At 56.5% G+C, this 13,939-nt stretch overlaps 1 long non-coding RNA gene across 1 annotated transcript; it reads right to left on the bottom strand.

Annotated features, from left to right (window-relative positions):
* Positions 1-7,078: 7,078 nt before the first annotated feature.
* On the bottom strand, positions 7,079-11,781 carry LOC139078735 (uncharacterized). The gene is made up of 2 exons (XR_011531770.1): positions 10,966-11,781; positions 7,079-7,777 (listed from the first exon to the last, which is right to left on the bottom strand). It is a non-coding gene; the product is annotated as an uncharacterized lncRNA (long non-coding RNA).
* Positions 11,782-13,939: the final 2,158 nt, after the last annotated feature.

The raw sequence follows: 13,939 nt of genomic DNA, 5'->3' as shown, positions 1-13,939 counted from the left end.
AACATCGTGGCAGGAGGAACCCTGGGGAAGATGGTGTGCTCCGTCTCAGACAGGCTCAGTTTGAGTTACGTACCATGGGAACCGTTGGGCTTGGGGAGGGATGTTCGGGAGCATGTATACTGTGTGAATGGCATTCCCTGGCATTGGGCGACATGGTAGCCTGGAGATGTCCAGCTGGATAGTGGGGTCAGGAGCCCAGGAAGGTGTCTGGGCTGGAGAGAGTCAGAGAACCAAGGGCACAGAGGCTGTCAGGGAGATATTGGGAGTGGCCTGGGGGGTGGTGCAGAATGGAAAGAGCAGGGGACCCAGGTCTGCTTGGATGGACACCTTAAAACACCTTGGCACTGGACGAGGAGCCCACTGGTTGAGACGAGCAGCCAGCGGGAGAGGAGGAGGAAAACCAGGAATCTGGAATCTGTGGAATCTGTGGAAAGAGCGCCATCCTCGGAAGGAATGCCCAGTACTCTTACCCCTCAGAGCCTCACTTTCTTGGTCTGGAAGATTGGGCAGTAGCACCTGTCTCAGATTTGTTTGGAAGAGCAGATAAGATTGGAATTATTCTCTAAGGTCACACTCCTGGCAAGGAACAGAGCCGGAGTCCTGCCCAGACTGTGGGCCTCAATGCCGGGGCTCTCCTGCAGCCCCCAGTGCCTCTGGGGAGGTGGCTGTGAGCAGAGGAGCAGAGGAGCTCTGAGTCAGCAGGACCTGGACAGGTTCTGGGCTTCGAGGTGAGGGGCGAAACCTCCCTGTGGGGTGTGGTAGCTGTCCCTGTGGGTGGGGAGGACATAGAAGCTGACAGATCCTCCCTTGTGACAGATGCCCCACCCCCACCCCATACCAGACTCCGGGACAGCCCAGCTAGGCCTGGGCTCCATATGGGCTGCAAAGCTGCCCCCACCCTAGGCTGACGGAGGGTGGGCTGCTGGTGTGCATGTGCAGGTCTGTGTGTGTCTGTGCTCCATGTGCATCTTTTGTGTGGGCCTGTGTGTTGTAGGTGTGCTGGGAGGGGGGCAGGCTGAGTGATGGTCAGGGTCTCCCTATCTGAGTGTGCACATGCCTGAGGGTGTGTGTGTGTGTGTTGGGAATGACAGTGTCTCCATCTCCCCGTAGGCCCACATGTGCGCCTGGGGCTGTGGAGTCCATGCCTGTGTGAGTTGTGTGGGCTACATGCCTTCCTCTCTGAGTGTCTGCCTGTCTCGGCGCATCCCTCTCTCTGGTGCACTGGAGCTGGTGTTCCCCTGCCAGGCGTGTCTTCTGGGCTGCTCTGCTGAGAGAGGGGAGGGGGACAGAGGGACACTCCCAACCCTGGGATCCGGCCAGGCTCAGGAGCAGGGAGCAGCGAGACCACCTCAGAGCAATGACTGAGCTCTGCCAGGCTCAGGCCAGTGGAAATTCCAGAGAGAGCTTCTGTCCTGCTGGGCCGCATCAGGAGGAAGGGAGGCAACACCCCTGCAGCTGGGGGTCCGCAACTGGCCCTTCCCTGCCAGCCTTGGAGCCCAGCAGACGCGCCCCCCTCCATGCCCACTCCCTGGGAGGCGTCTGACACATGATTTATTCATAAAAAGCTATTATTTGTGCCAAAGAAGAACTGAGCTGCTGGCTTTTTAAGTGCTGATAATGCTCTCAGCCTCCTTGCCTCGCCTCCTCTCCCCTCCCCTCCCTCTCCTCTCTCCTCTTATCTTCTCTCTCACCTCCTTGGGACTTCGCATCCTTTCTCCTCCACCCCTTCTTCCCCCTTCCCCTCCAGTTCCCCCTCTCCTTTCCCTTATTGTTCTCCTTATGCCTCCTTTTCTCCCATTTCTCCATCCTCCTTGCTTCTCACCCAACTCACCTCTCCGCATCCGCTCTACAATTAGGGGAATGAGGCAGGGTCATGGGGCAGGGGTGGGGGGTGGGGGCTCAGAACCAATTGTCCCAGACTGGGGAAGGCCTACACAGGCCTGGAGCCCAGGGCACCTACCCCTCCACCGCAGTGCTCACCTCCTCACCTCTTCAGGACAAGGGGAAGGTTGGGAGGAGGGGGAGCAGGCTGGGGGGGCTGTCATAACCAGCTTCCCCTATGCTAAAGGCTGTGACTTTAGCTCCCATTATTATTACCAGCCTCCCAAATAAACATTCAGTCTAAAAAAAAATTAGACATTCAGTCTAAGGTGCACTTGCTATGCAAATGCAGGTTCAAGGCAAAGTCCCTCGGCCCCCTATAACCCTCAGGTGTGCCCCTATAGAGAACATCTGGAGCCACTGTTAGGCAGTGCCCAAAGAGTCTGGCATCAAGGGAGGTTCTTGGGGCCCCATCATAGAGCTCCCCCTGTTTTCAGACAGGAGGCAGCAGAATGAGTAGCACAGGTGTGAGTGTGGACATGGACACACACAAGGTTTTTAGAAGCAGACATCACAGACCCACACGTGTGTGTGCCCTCCCGCTCGCACGTGCATGTGCACAGCCACACCTACGTACGAAGATGGAGAGTTGTTCATCCCTGAGCACCTGCAGTGGGGGCTGAAACCCTTTCCCCGTTCGGATCCATGTTCGTTCATTCATTCATTCACTCCATAAACTTTCTATTTGCCACAACTCTGTGCCAGCCCTGGTGCTGGGTGCTGGGTGGCAAAAATGAGCATAATAGGGCCATAGGAGGGGCCCTGGAGCAGGGGGCTACTGCAGGCCCTCCCCTGCAGCCTTGGGCTAGGGGTTTGGTGCCCAGCAGGCAAGGGGTTAAGTCATTTGGCATCCAGAGCTGGAGCCATTAGGCCTCCTAATTATGAAATTATCGAGGTCCTCAGGTGACTGCTAATTTCACACACACTGTTCCTCTCACGGCTAATGAACGCCCGCAGAACCCACGCCTTGTCTTTCCTGCTGAACGGTGACCTGCAGTTAATGAGCTCAGGAAGGCAGACAGGGCGCCGGCTGGGTGGGTGGGGGACCAGGTTGAGGAGGGGGCCGCTCGCCCTTCTTGCCCCCCTGGCTCCCTTGCTGGCTGCCAGCCTCCAGTGAGGACGTCAGGGCCAAAGTCCAGCCCACAGCTTCTGCAGGACAGGCTAGGCCAGGAGCCCTTGGGAGCAGAAAGGGATGCTGATTTGGGGCGGGCTCTGGGCCATGTGACCCTGGAATGAGCTTCGGGGTGGGAGGAGAAGTGAAATGCAAATGGTGGAGGAAGACCATTTCTGCTTGATTCCGTGTCAAAGACTTTCATTAAGGGCCAGGGTAACGGCAGCCTAAGGGGTGGGAATTGGTGGAGGGGGGGGCACAGTCCTACCCCGGGGCTGGCATTGGTGATGACTCTGGGGATGGTGACACTAATGATAGTTGGCAGTGTCAACTGGCAAGGTTTCAATGCTGCTGCTGGTTGTGATTTTTAAAGTTTTAATTCTTTTAAATTAAAAAAGTAACATAAAAAACTAACCTGCACAATAGGAGGGAAATAAAAGTAACACATACTGTTTGCAGTCTTAGGTGGGGGCAGTCCAGGAGCCCAGGTCTAGAGGTCATGTTCCCCCAAATAGGGAGGCAATGGACCCTTCCGGCTGACTACCAGGTGGGCTTGAAAGCCCTAGGACCTGCCCATGGGGAGGCCCCTGCCCCGTGACTCACCAGCTTGGTCAGTGCCAGCTGCGTGGCAATGTGGAGAATGAGAAGAGCAAGGGGGTGAGAGGCATGTCTGGGTGCCAGGGCCTAGCACTTGTTCTAGCTTTTTCTGTCCTGTGGCCTTGAACAAGCTCCCTTCCTTCTCTGGGCCTCGGTTTCTCGGTGAGTAAATGATAGGGTTAGACTAGAGCTGTGTTTACAGAAGGGACAGGGCTGGGCTCCTTAAGGACTGTCCATACTCAGCCTGGTCCCCATCAGGGACCCTCCCCTGAGGCTGACACCCCAAGCTGGGGACAGGTGAGGAATCCCATTTGCTCCGGGTTTGTGTATGTGTGCCTGAGGTGTGAAGGTGTGCGTTACTCCACCCTCAGGAATGGAGGGACACCCTGGCTTCCCACAGCCTGGGTGTAGGTGGCATCCTCTGACAGCAAGTTCCTGCTCTGCCACTGGCTGGCATCTACTTCTGCACCTCAGTTTCCCACCTGTCAAAGGTAGGTAATAAAAGTATGAACTCACTTCGGATGCGACAAAGATCTCAGAGGCTGTCGCTGTTACTATATGACCTGGGCCTGATCAGTTCTCTCCCCAGGTGCTCACAGATCTCTTCCAGGCAGTTAGCTCCATGTTGAGGCCAGGGAAAAGTGTCTATACTGCGGGTGTTCCCGGGGAGGAGGGGGGGCTGGGAGGGTGTGAAGGGCCCCCTCCTGCACGTAGGCACACACCTCTGCCTCTTGCACATTCCTGCTAGCCCTCTAAATGTGTTGTCCCATTTGATCCTTGCAACCACAACATGTGGTAGATGCTTTGATTATCTGCATTTTACAGATGAGAAAACTGATGATTAGAGAGGTTAAGTGATTATCCTAAAGTCACACAGCTAGAAAATGGCAGAGCCAGACCTCAAACCCAAAGCCTGTGGGCCCTTGACTACTAAGTTACACCTTTCCTCCATGAGTCATATACATATGCCCATGGACACGCATGCCACATGCACATATGTCCCCAACCAGGGAGTCTCTCGTCTCCACATCCCACCTGCATGCACACAAACGCACGTCTGTCCTCCCCTGCGCTTAGGCATATAAACCCACACACCCACAGATGCACTTGGACATGAACAGGTATCTTATTACAAGACTTGCAAAAATTCACATGTACATGCCTGCCTGCAAGCGGACGTCCACCCACCAACATGCAAGGCACACGAGAGCATGCATAAACCCACACAAGTTCTATCACATATGCACTCAAACACACTCACCCAGGAAAGTGTGCACACACAAATGCACACCCCCGGGTACACAGATGGTGGTTTTCACCCGTGCACAGGCACTGACATCCAAACACATAGGTACACGAGAAATATCCTCAAAGGAGCATTTATACACGGGTGCACATATGTGTGCCTGTGCAGACACGTGTCCTCCACATGTGAAGCAAGGCACGTGGCTGCTCTCACATGTGCACACAGGCACAGGGGCACACAGGCCCAGGCACCCTGGTGCAGTGAGGTGAGCACCTCTTGTACCGTGGGTGTGATGGATGGACCCACGTCCTAAGTGACTATCGAAGTGTCGTGGTGTGCGAGGTGCAAACACCAATTAGTGGGGCCTTTGAAAGCATCAGCTTGTTAGAAGAGAAGCAGAAAAGGCTGGAATTGGCATAAAACACGGAGCTATTTAACTCTCGTGGGGTGGGGGGTCTGTGTGCTGTGGAAAGTCCTTTGGGCAGAGCTCCCTCCTCCACTCTGCACTTGTTAGAGGAGAAGGACCCTCACGAGGGGCCTTGGCAGGCGGCTTTGATGCTCCTTGAAAGCGGGGGGTGGGAGGGGCAGCCTCCTGCCAGCTCTGGGCTGGCACTGAGCGAGCGGGGGCTGCGCCAACTGGCGATCAATTTCATGCACATCGTAAACCTAAGTGCTTTCTGGAGAGTCGGGCAGATTGCACATAAAGTCCCCTTCTGTCCCTGGCACACGGGTGGGCGGGTGAGGCAGAGGCTCCCCCTGGTAGGCAGACCTCTGCCAGGCTGCAGGAGACCTGGATAACCTGGTTCCCAGTAGCAGGTATCCTTGGGGACGTGGAGAGTTCTCTCAGGAGGGTGGCACTTCTGGGGGCAGCTGGGGATGTGGACAGCCCCGGGGTCTGCCAGGCTCTGCTCCCTGATGGCTGAATGGCTTTGGGCAACCAGCTTCTCTGACCCTTGGTTTCTTCATCTGTAAAATGGGCTGATGTCAGAATTAAATGAGTTCCTGTCTGGTGCATGATGTGTCACAGAGCTGAAGAACCTATGAGCACGCGTGAGGTCACATTTGCATTTATTGGGAATGCCCAAATGATTAAGGCTCTGGTTCCCCCCTTCTCACTGCAGGGCCTCAGGCCACCCGCCTCAGTTTCCACCATTTCTGGCAGGCTCCAGAGGTGGGGTCACACAGGGGCCCACAAACCTATCTTTCACGACAGGAGCCCACCCATTCTTCCATCCTGGTCCTGCCCACACTCCTGTTTATGGACATCTGCCACCCTTGAACCTGTTTGACGGATCCTCCCCACCATTCCTCCCACCGGAAATATCAATACCAGGTCAAAGGGGTGGCCTCTGGATGTCCCCCTGACCCTCTGTCCTCTGGATGCCCTAGCGGTTCTGGGATCTTCATCCAGGCCAGGGCAGCAGGGTGAAGATGGGGGGACACAAGGGGTAAGGGGTGGAGGGGGCTGTGTTCCTGCTCAGCTCTGGGCCTTGTCATCTGGTCCCCAAAGAACTGGGGTTGTGCTTATCATCTCTCAGACACTCTCATGAAATCAGTTTCTTCAGCTTCTGTCCTCACCCTGACCCTGGAGCTGAAATCCAGGCCATGGCCTGGGCTGGGGAGGGGCTCACACAGCCAGCATTCCAGGAGCCCATACAGTGGAGGGGTTAAGCGTTCTGAAGCCAAACTGCCCAGATTCACATCCGGGCTTTGCTATTTACAAGCCACACGATGTTGAGTAACTTACCTTATCTCTGCCTCAGTCTCCTCATCTGTGAAATGGGGGTGATGTTACCTACTCATAGGGCTGCCGTTGTGAGAAATAAATAAGTAAACATTAGTAAAGTGCTTGGAGCGGTACCTAGCACAGAGCAGCACGATGTGGATGTTTCCTGATATTATTATGATGATATTAATATTATAACCATTGTTCCTGTTTCTCCAGTGCCCTTTTCAGACTCTCCTCCCCAATTCTTACTCTTCTAATAACAAAATCAGTCTCCATATTTATCAGTGGGTTCCAAACTGAACTGGGAGTGGGAGTACGACAGGGTTACTACAGTTCACAGCTCTAAGGGGTGACTTCCACATTATAAACTTTGTCAGCGTCCCTCCCCCCTGGAATTGTTCAGTACCCAACCTGAGCAGCTGAATGCAGCTATCTCTTTCTTTTCTCTCTGATAAATGGAGCCCTGCTGTCTTACTCTGCTTGGATCGCTATAACAAAGTACCACAGACTGGGCGGCTTAAACAGCAAACATTTATTTCTCACAGATATGGAGGCTGGCAAGTCCAAGCTCAAGGTGCTGGCAGATTTGGTTCCTGGTAAGGACCCTTCCAGGCTTGCAGACGGCCGCCTTCTCGCTGTTTCCTCCCATGCAGAGAGAGAGTGCTCTGGTCTCTTCCTCTTCTCATAAGGGCACTATTACTGCTGTGGGAGCTCCACCCTTATGACCTCATCTAAACCTAGGCCCCCAAAGGACTCCACCTCCAAACACCATCACATGGGGGGTTGGGGCTTCAACATATGCATTTGGGGCACACAGACACTGAGTCATAGCATCTGCCCAGCCAGGGCATCTCGTGGTCAGGGACTTACAGTGAGCCTGGCATGCAGTAGGCACTCAGGAGCCGGGTGCAGACCTTTTAACAGTTCATCCTCACCGCCACCCAGATGGTTGTCCTCAGATTAAAGACAGGGCAATTACACTCAGAGAGGGCTGTATTAGTCAGGACAGGACAGGCTATGCTGCGGTAACAAACAGCCCCTAAATCTCAGTGGAGAAACATAACAAAAGCTTATTGTTGGCTTATGCAAAATCTCCCGCAGGTCCAGGCATCTCTCTGGGCTGCTGTCCTTCATGGGGTGACTCAGCTCTCCATGCTGCTTTGATCTTGAGGATCCATCATCTCAAAAGCCGCTTTCTTGGTTGCTGCAGCAGCTGGAAGGTCACGAATCAGCTTTTGTATGCTTTGGCCAGGAAGTGACTATTTCACTTCCATCCACAGCTCATTGGCCAGGAGCAGTCACATGACCCACTGACTGAGAAGGAGCCTGGGAAATGTAGGCGTATGTGTATGCAGGAGAAGCGGGGAGGTGACTCTGTGTGTCCAGGTGTGGACCAGACAAGAAGGCCAGGGAGCTTAGAGGGAGAGGAAGTCCTGCCAAATGGGGCAGAGAGGACAGGGGATGGAGCTGGGCTTTGAAGAGGGGGCAAGATGGATTTGGCAGGAATTAGGCAAAGACGAGGAAGAGCACGTTCCACGTGGGGACAAAGAGAGAGTAATCACCTGGAGGTGGGAAAGCATAAGATGCCTCCAAGGAACAATAAGAACATCCCGCTTTGAGCGGTCTGTCTAGGGAGGATGGGGAAGGCGATGGTGGACTTTCAAGGCCTTAGAGAAAGAGAAATATTTTGGAGGCAGAATTGATGAATCTGCAGTCCATTATCAACCCTGTGTGGATGCGGTGGGAGGAGGGGCTCTGGTTTAACTGCCAGGTTTCTGTCTTGGGAAACTGGGAGAGGAAGGTGCCAGTCATCAAGTTGGGGGATCCAAGAGGAGGAGTGGGGTGTAGGTCAGAGAGAAAGCTTGGTTTGGGCCACCTTGGGGTTGAGATAGCCATGGAACACACAGGGAGGGGCCGGGAGGCACTGGATGGTCGGGTCCCAAGCTCAGGGGAAAGAGCTGGGCTGGAGCAGAAGATCAGAGGTGTAGGCACACAGACGGTGACTGAAACCTTGGGCATGGATTACATTACCCAGGGGTCACGCGAAGGGTGAATGGAGAAGGGGACCCGGGACAGAGCTCTGGAGAGCAGCCTTGTGAGAAGGGCAGGGGTGGAGTCAAGAAGGTAACAGCCAGAGGGGTGGGGGCAAAGCCAGGAGGCATCGTGGGAGCAAAGGAGAGCCAAGAAGAGAAGATAAGTCAATTGTGCCTGATGCTGTCCCCTCATCCAGATGAGCGCGGCTGTGGGCTTCGTGACCCATGGTCACTGGTGGTGGTGACCTTGGCGAGGATTGTTTCTAGGGCATGAGGGGTACAGAAGCCAGCCTGAAGTGGGTCAAAGAGCAAGTGTAGACAAGTCCCAGAAGCTTCCCTAGAGGGGAGAGATGGCTGCGGTCGAAGAGGTTGGGCTGTCAAGGGAGAGTATTTCTTAAAATTATTTTATCATTATTATTGTTTTTTAAGAAAGGAGAGACTTGAATGTGTTGACAGCTGACAGGAAGGAGCCAGCAGGGAGGGAGATACTGGAGATTCAGGGGATCCCTGGGGAGTGCGGGGCAGTGGGGAGGAATCCAGGACGGGGGTCGGGGGTTGGGATTCGCCTAGAAGGTCAGCCATCAGTGGGCCGTTGGGGCAGGGTCACCCCTGTGGAAGCCATGGAGAGGGAGATGGGGAATGACAGACAAGTAGCTGAGGCTCGAGGGCCCCAGGGAGACCGAGAACGTGGTGGGTGGGGGTGTGGGTGTAAGACCCAGGAAAAGGGAGAGGTTTGGGGTAAAGGGATGAGTTGGAAAAAGAGGCAGAGAGAGGTGGGAGACAGAGAGAGAGAGAGAATCGGAGAAATGAAGACACAGAGGGAGAAGAAGAGAAACAGAGAGGGGAGGCTGAAAGGCCAGGCTGAGGCTCAGGAGAGGACCCCTCAGGAGAGACCCCTCAGGAGAGGCCCCTCAGAGTGAGCATGGGCGGGCCCGGGAGTGCCTGAGGAAAGAATGTATGCTTTTCTCAGGGGATCCTGAGCCAGAGCTCGGATCCTCTCTCAAACCCGACTGGCGCCCAGCCCAGGAGTCCACCTAACTGTATCCATGCAGATGCCCAGGCCCCTTGCTTTCCAGGACCCGGGTGTGGGGAGGGTGTCTGCCAAGCCCTTCCTGCATTGCAGGGACCGGCCATGCCCCTCAATGCCTGGTCCTGGGCAGAGGGCAGCCTGGTCTTCACTGGGGCAGTCCAGGCCTCTGGCCACCCCACAGGCATTGGCCCCCAAGTATGGACAGGCTGTGAGGGAGACGAAGGTTGCAGCCAGGCCCCTGCCGCCAGCCCTCATGGCCCCAGCCCCAGGCCCTGGTCGCCCCATGGGGCCTAGGCCACCCTGACATTCACCTAATTGTCTTCCCGCTTTGATGAGTGGCTCCGCAGAGGCGCTGCCACGGATCAAATTAAATGTGAGCCAAGCAGGCAGCCCTGCTGATGAGACGGGAAATACCACATTTACATAGCCCAGCACCGGGTGGGGAGACCCAGGCCCAGAGAGACAAGGATCCAGGGGCCCAAGGAGAGAGGGAGTCAGAGAGATGACAGAGAGCTGGGGGTGGGGCAGAAGGAAAGACGTGGCATAGAAGGTGGGCGAAAGCGGGCAGGCGCAGTCCACAGGGTCCCAGTCACTTCTGCTAACGAAGGAGCGGGGGCGGGGGGAGGAGGGAGATCAATACAGGTAGGATCTTGCCACCTCCAGGCAGGTGACCTCCGCCCTGCCAAGCCCAGCCAGCTGGCCCTGCAGGGAGGTAGGAAGGTGGCCTGCAGCCCCAAGATGCAGCTGAGTCCCCTCCAGCCTGGCTCCCAGCTGGGTCTCCGAGCAGCTCCCCTCATCCCACCCCAGACCCCACAGCTGGGCTCCAGCTGCTTCCCCAGCACAGCCCTGGTGGGTGCGGCCGTGAGCTTCCCCTCAGTTCACTTGGGGACATTCTGGCTGCCCCAGGAAGGGTGTGTGTGGTGCGTGTACGAATGTGACAGCAAGAGCGTGATCACATGCAGCACCGGCATGGGGTCTTCTGGGTGCAGGTGCGTCAGCTGCACTAGCCCTGGGCACTCGGAGGACATCAGTAAGCTCGGTCTTCCCTCCGCTCGGTGTGGCCCGGAGGCTCCCACCTGCGGACCTCGAGTCTGTGTGCAGGCACATGGAGCACTGGTGTTCAAGTCAGGGAGGTGGTGCCAGCAGCCCCTCCCGCCCCTAAAAGCACGCTCCAGGAGCAGAGCCCTGTCACAGCCTCAAAACAACTCCGCGAGGAAGCCACTGATATTCTCCCCACTTTACAGAGAAGAAAACAGGCCCAGAGAGGGGAAGTGGCAGTGGCCTGACTAGCTAGGAAGGGGCACTGCCCAGACGCGAACCCAGGACCGTCCTACTCACCTCAGTGGGTCCTTCTCTGCTCCGTCCTCTGTCCTTCTGAGTGTCTGGGGCCCCCGACGAAGGCTGGGTCTGGTGGGCTCACGATACTCAGACCAGAGCCCTTGTGCTTGGTAGGGGTTGAGAAGTCCTTATTCATCCCTTCCTTCAGCTGCCTAACTGGGTTCCCTCCAGAAACGCCCCCTCCCCTCCCTCTGCAGCCTCACAGGCCTGGGCTGGATGCCTGGGATGGCACTTGGGCTGTGAATGGTATTTACTGAGCACAAACGCTGTGTGCCGGGCCTGAGGCACGCCCTGGACATGTGTGTCACTGAACCCTTGCTTCGACCCCAGGCAGGTGGCACCCTCAGCCTCATTTGCAAGACGTGGAGGCTGAGGCTCACACAGATCAGGGAGAGGCGTCCTCTTCAGAGTGGGGCTTCACTGGGTTCCGTCTCCCTCCTTTCGCTGAGTCCCCTCCCTCTGTCACTGACACAGACCTGGCCAACCAGGGAGGCAGTGGGGTGTGGAAGGAGAGGCTTCCTGTGCTTGAGTGTGTGTGAGCTTGCACATGCCCACAGGCGTGTGGGCTTGGGGCCAGGGCCCGCGGGACGCCCTGCCCTGTGCCGGGGTCTGTCGGTGCTCTTGCCGCCTCCTCTCCTTCACTCCTCACAGCAGCTCTATGACCCGGGAGTTGGAATGAGCCTCCCAGACTCAAAAATGGGAAGTGACGGCAAGTTAGCCTCAAGGCTAGTTGTGGGGTCCAAGTGTCCAGATCCCCAGCTCTTTCCAGCACCCGAGATTCAGCGAGGTTTGCACCTTCCTTCCCCCGTGGACACTCCTGCTTGGGGTCCCCCCCCACCCCCGCCCAGGGGAGCTAGACCCACGAGAGCGCCTGTTGGCTCCACTGAAAAGCCCTTCCCCCTCACCCACGGGGTCCAGGGCGGCTTTTACTGGGAAAATAATTAGAAATCTAATTCTTATTTCTCCCACTCCGCTAATTGTCTGTGGACAATTTGATTGTAACAGTCGTCACTGAAGCAGAAAAACCACCTTATTTCTGCCAGACATCCTCCCTGCAATTAACACTAGCAACTGCCTGGCTCTCCTCTCACCTGCTGAGGCGAGACCCAGGGCTGAGGTGCCCTCACCTCTCTGCCTCCCGGCTTTGGCCAGAGCACATCTGGGGCCGAGGCCTGGCCGCAGCGGGGATGGGGCGGGGGCAGGTGCCAAGGGACCTACAGGGCAAGGGAGCTGGGAGAGAGAGAGGGAGAATATGAATATTTGTGCATTTGGGGAAAAGGAGGGAGAGACGCAGGCCCAGACCCAGGGAGAGATGGGGGCAGCAGGCCAGACTCAGGGCAGAGAGAGAGGGAAGAAGGGAAGCCAAGGAGGGAAGAAAATGCCCAATGGGGGCCAGGCTGAGGAGGCAGGAGCCAGGACCCCCAGCCCAGACCCTGTCTCTGCCAAGGCAGGGACACACCTCTGAGACAAAACCAGACAGTGTTTTGAGGAGACGGCTGCTGAGGGCTCCCCAGAGGGCCCGGCCTCCTGTGGGATGTGGCTGATTAAGAAGGGAAGGAGGGGAGGAGGGGATGGGACCGGAGGGGTGTGCCGGGGTGGGAAGCGTGAAGGATCCAGGGACCAAAAGGAGAATGTGGATGGGGACAGGACTGAGCATGAGACAGCCATACAACCGGGCACTGACCTGTTGATCAAAGCTGTGAGGGCTCTGCTCTCCCACCCTCCACCCACCCACTTCCCTCCCCTCCCTGGGAGCACAGCTCTCTGGAGGCAGACACCCTCCATTTCTAGCCCAATCTCCCCACACATCTTGTCTCCGGTCTCCAACCCCATCCCTGTGCCCCACCCTGATCCCCTCTCTCCCTCCTGGTGCAGAAGCCCTGATCTCCCGCGGGCTGGGTGGGGTTGAGCCCGCTTTCTTGGGGTGTAGGCTGAAGAGCTCACAGGGGTCCCCTTTCCCAGAGGGGGCAGGAGGGAGGGCCTGTTGGCTGTGTTGGCACCAACCTGCTCTCAGAGGCCCATTCCAGGGTGTCTGCTCCAGGGTGGGTGCCTGTGGGGGGCTTGCTGGATGCTCCACACAGGTGCAGGGGGCGGGCAGCCCAGCCTCACCTCATGGGGACCCCTGAGCAGCCTCCTCTGCCCAAGCCCCCTGCCCCTGAGCCAGGCCAGGAGGGAGAGTGCAGGGGGACTGAGGGGCAGGCAGCCATGTGGCAGGGGCCTAGGGCCTGCACAGGGGTGGCAGAGCGAGAAAAGAGTGAGAGAAAGGGGAGCTTCAGCCCAGCGCCTCCTCCACTTCTTCTTCCCTCTGCTGGTTCTCAGTCCCCCCACCCCCTCCTCCCAGGCTTGTCAGGAAGGATATGGGGGGGCGCCGGGGGCTCCTGTCAGTCGCAGGCTGGAGAGCTCCCGAGCTTCATTAACATGCAAATTAGCAAGTTCTGACTGGCTGTGGCAGCGATGGGCAGCCACCCCTCCCAGCCCCAGAGTGTGTGTATGTGTGTGTGTGTGTGTGTTGCCGGCAGGCAGCAGAGTTTGAAGAGGGGGGATTGGCTCTCATTGCCCTGGACTCCACAGACAGCAGTATACAGGCATCTCACTTATACACACACTTATAAGCACATACCTACACAAAGACACACATAGTACATATACACACAGACACACATATGCCATATATGTACATATATATGCACATCAGACATATAGACACTCCTGGTCACAGCCAGCCAGCCACATATCTACTACTTAGGGACATCCATGGACACACAATCACACACACACAACCTCACCCACAGTGGACAGACCCTAAATGGTCTCAAACAGGCAAGCTCCCCTCCTTTTCAAACATACACTATTCCATACTCTCACACACACAGTTCCCCCCAGAAACACACATACATAGAGAGTCCTAGTCAATCACACAAAGTCACACCTAGGCAAACAGTCCAGTGAGAGGCAGGCTCTGAGCCTCCACAGT

The sequence above is a fragment of the Equus przewalskii genome, chromosome 2, assembly GCF_037783145.1.
Source record: "Equus przewalskii isolate Varuska chromosome 2, EquPr2, whole genome shotgun sequence".
In the NCBI taxonomy this organism is placed as follows: Eukaryota; Metazoa; Chordata; class Mammalia; order Perissodactyla; family Equidae; genus Equus; species Equus przewalskii.
Note: the sequence above shows the minus strand (reverse complement) of the source record. Positions and strands in the feature narration are given on the sequence as shown.